This window comes from Phyllostomus discolor, chromosome 5 (genome assembly GCF_004126475.2).
Source record: "Phyllostomus discolor isolate MPI-MPIP mPhyDis1 chromosome 5, mPhyDis1.pri.v3, whole genome shotgun sequence".
In the NCBI taxonomy this organism is placed as follows: Eukaryota; Metazoa; Chordata; class Mammalia; order Chiroptera; family Phyllostomidae; genus Phyllostomus; species Phyllostomus discolor.
The window spans coordinates 32,216,011-32,220,711 of NC_040907.2; positions in this window are offsets into that span (position 1 = coordinate 32,216,011).

The window sequence follows — 4,701 nt, forward strand, 5'->3', positions numbered from 1 at the left end:
TCACCAAATGGGTAGACAGTAAACAGACAGAAGGGAGACTCAAAGAAGGATCCATGTCAGTCACATAGGGACCAATTAAGCTGAATGATGGCTCCTGAGACGTCCATGGTCTAATTCCTGCAAGGTGTGACTATGTCCTCTTTTACCTGAGGTAGCCATGTAATCACAAATGTTCTCATAAGAGACAAGACAGTGTGAAGACAGAAACAGAGAGATATTTGAAGGTGCTGCTGGATTTGTGTAGAGAGAATGGCTTCATGAGCCAAGGGATTTAATAAGGCAGCTCTAGATGCTGGAAAGACAAAGACTAGGATTCTCTCCTAGAACCCTGGAGGTAGCATGGCCCTGCCAACATCTTGCTTGTGGCCCCATGAAACCCATTGCAGACTTATGACTCCTGAATCCTAGGAGAAGAAATTGGTGGTGTGTTTCATCCATGAGGCTTTAGTAAATTATTACAGCATCTAAACAAAAGTAATACAGGGAAAGACAAGAGGACAGAAAGTGAAAAAAAAAATGGGCAGACAGGCAAAGGACCACAGGGAGGAGTTCAAATACAATGGCAGGTAGGGGGATGGGAAACAGGAATGAGTGAGATAGGCAGGGAATGGCAGCACATAATAGGGAGACAGGATGGCAGGAAGAGGTTCCCAGAGCTTGCTGTTGTGCCAACAAGGAATAGAGGAGCTTCTTGAGCTGCAGAAAAATTCCACAATCCACTGAAAGAGTGAATGAGTGAGTGAAAGACAGAATGAATGAATGAAGTTTGTCTTTAGTAGAGGAATTTGTTTCTTGACTGTGAAAACCTGGAGGCAGGGACGGTATCTTTCCTATCCTTTGGCATGGGACTTGGTTCACAGAGACAGTCTTAAGAAACACATTTATCCTTGAATGAAGTTAATTGAATTGTAAAAGAAAATTAAAATTGAAAAAGTAATAGGAGTAACTGTGAGCTCTGACCTAGGAATTGAGCTGCCTAGTGCTCTCCTGCCTTCTAGTGGCAGCCACATGACTTGCAGCCATGTGTGTATGAGGAAGGACTCAGTCCTGGGAGAAACCAAAGGCTAGAGCCAATCAACCTGTGGAAGAACAATTTGTTTAAAGCTTATTCTGTGAAAGTTGATTCACCATTTGAGGAATTCACAGACTTATGGATTCAGAAAAAACTTGTTTCTAGTCACCAAGTGCAAAGGTTTCAGAATTACTTTTTCACAGGAGGATTTCTGCAGTTTTTTCAGATTTTCCAACAGCAGCCCTTCTGGGGTGTAATTGTCCAGCTCAAGGTGAAACACCTTGATGTGCACTGTTCATGAATAGGACCTGAACAGTCAGGACAGGGAGGAGGGTGGAAATTCAAACACTTGTACATATCACAGATACAATGAGTGGCAGATCAGTGAAGTAGAACATGTGGGACCTGGCCTGTGCTGTGGGAAGAGAAAAGAAACTGCACACCTTTGAATAATATTGATAATGAAGAAAAGGAATCTGACATTTAATTTTCATGAAAAATTTTAACTTAGAGAATTTGTATTCCTGAAGTGAGGAAAACATCACGGGAACTGATGTTTAGAAGAATTACTGACACTGACATTTTGGTGGGAAAAGATTGCAGAGCTTCTGACCAATGTGTGCCTCTCTGCTTTTGCAGCCTATCCCACTGAAAGTTTGACTGCATATTAATATTCCTATAACCATGAAAACTTTTCCAGTTGACTTCTTTATTTGAAGTGCGATTTATATACCATAGTCCCACTGTCTACATAGCCCAACATTGGCAAAAGTCATAAAAATAAGGACACTCAACTGTGTTTGAGGGGAAATCAGTGGTAAGTTTTCTGTGTTGTGCATGAAGTACCAGCTTTCATTTGTACATATAGACACATGCCTCCTTCCTAACACACCAACATACAAGGGCAAAACTGCAGACACTGCATGTAAAAGTAGGAAGTCACAGATGTGGGAGTATCCATTCATGGATGTCTCTGGCCCCCCACAAGTGCAGAATGCCTCACCTCGATCCTCCTGAGAAGGGCAGGAAAGCATGGCTGAGTAGATGAGAACCTGGTGCAAAACGGGAAGGGTGAAAAACCTGCAGAGAGAGGACCAGGGTAAGGACAGGTAGGGTCAAGCCCCTCCTTCCAATCTATGAGGAAACAAGACTCCTGGGGCTAGAAAGAGGAGGAGGTGTTGGCCTAGAGAACTCAGCCCATCCTACCCCCTCCACAGCCATCCTACCTCTGGATTGGGCCACTCCTTCTGATTGTGGTGAAGACCATAAAAAGAAAGTGAGGTTTGATTCTTGTAGGGCAGGAAGAAGTGAGAAGACTGATCATACATGTGGCAGAATGGGCAGGAGAGTACTCAAAAAGCTTGGGAGCCACAATGAGTATCAGAGTGGAATGATCCTTGCAGTAGAGGAGGGTGTTCATGGCAAAGAACACGTGCACACATTAGGAGTAGATAACCATGTCCCAGGACTGAGAAGCAGAAGGAATTGAAGACTTACTTTTGGGAGCAACTCAAGATAAAACTCACATTTATCAGGTGCCCTCCATGGGCCCTTGGGGATTATGCATTAACTCATTGAACCCTTACAACATCCCTCCAAGGAGGGAACTCATGTTCCCATTGTTCAGATGAGGCACCTGAGCTTCAGAGAGGCTGAGCACATTGCCTATGATCACACAGCTAGGATGTGGCTGGGTTGGGATTCAGAACACAGGTGAACCATGAGGTAGCCTCCAGCTATGGCAGGACATCAGATCTGGTCATCAGCTGCTATCTGCCATCAATGTGAGGGCTCCTGGGAGACTGGACGATCTGACTCATGTCAGTGGGTTTGCTGATATTCCTTATTTGCCTAGACCCCAGAAGAAAGTAACTGCATGTATTCCCACCTGTGTAATCATCTCTGCAAACCTCACACCTCACAGAAGTAGAATTTTAGAGTGGTGTTCTGCAGTCCTCATCCAAGTGCAACATCTCCTTCTGAAGATTCAATGGACTGAGTTATTATTATATTAGCTGGCATGTATAGAGTTCTTTGCATTTGTCATAAACTTGTTACACACATATTATATGAAATATGGGGGATAGTCAAATAGATGGGACAATGAAGACAGAATTGCCCCTAGAATCTTGTAACCTGGAGTCGGGATTGGAGGGTGGAGTAGTGGCTTTGATGGAGTCTCACTGGTCAGACAGAATGAGAAATGGGAGAACCTGACTTAGTCACTTTCCTATTCTCCACCCCAGCCCTATGGTTGAGCTGTTGAATATGGCTCAGGACCTCCATATTTCCTTAGTTTATTTTTTCTCATAGTGACCCAGTTCCCTTTCTGCTCAGCAGTTATCCTTAGCAACCTGTACACCCAAACTTTCTCACCTTTTGCCTTTGAATGTTGACTTTTTTCTGAAAAACTCTTACATGCCTGTTTCATCTGGATAAATCCTGGGTGGTTTTCAATGCTCAGCTTAGGTGTACTTGATTCTGGAAAGCCTTCCCTGATCTCTCCCATGTTGCTTAGGTGTCTGTTCTTCTTGTTGCTCCACCTCCTCTTCTTAATACCAGTTGCCCAAAAGTTGCCTATCTGTAATCTTGGCTTATTACAATGTCTTCATTAGTCCTTGCACAACCTCTTTCCTTTTCTCTCTCCTTCCCCTTCCTCCCTCTCTCTCTCTCTCTCTCTCTCTCTCTTTCACACACACACACACACCAACCCAATCCAAGAAGTAATATCAACAAAAATTACATTTAAGTATCAATTTCCTTTTTTTATCTCCAGTAAACACCATCTTAAAATTTTTACTTATTATTTCTTTGATTTTTAACACATACATACCACGTTTGATATTTTTTGAAATTTATAAAGAGTGTCATGCTGTATGGAATCTTCTGAAACTCATTTTTTTGTTTCAATATAAATATTTCCAAGTTTCATCCAAACTGCAATATGGGCTATAGTTTATTCAGTTTTGCTGGTATGCCTAAGATATGCTTTTGTGCAAATAAATCCCAATTCATTTATCCATTTTCCTTTCAGTGGGCATTGGAGTTGTGTCCAGATTATAAACAACTAGAATATTGCTAAAAATATTGTGGTAGGTGCCTCTTGATGCATTTCTCCTTGGACACACACTTACACACATACATATGTACATTCTGAAGCAGTAATTTCTTGGTTGTGGAGTATATGAAAATTCAACTTTACAAGACAATAATAAATTGTTTTTCAAAATGTTTGTGCCTATTTACAGTCCCACCAAACAATTGTTGGTGGGACTGTACATTGACTCACCTTTTCTAATATTTGCTATTGTTAGAATTTTTACTCTTTATAAATTGAATAGGGGTTATTAGGATAACATGGTAGCATTTATTTTTGTCGACTTGATTACTAATGAGTTTGAGAGAATGTTAATTGAAGATATGTTTCTTTTTTTTTCTGTGAAAAGCCTAATCACGACTTTTGCTTGGTTTTAAGTGTTTTTCTTTCTCCAAGTATTTGAAGCATTGTGTAGATTCTTGGTTTAAATCTTTTGTTATCTGTTACAATTATTTCCCCCTGGTGTGTAAATTATTGCTTATCTTTCTTTAAAATGTCTCTTATGAACAGAAATAATTATATTAATATCGTTCAATTTATTATACTTTTTCTTTTATTGTTGGCTCTTTGTGTAAATTGCTCAAGAAATTAT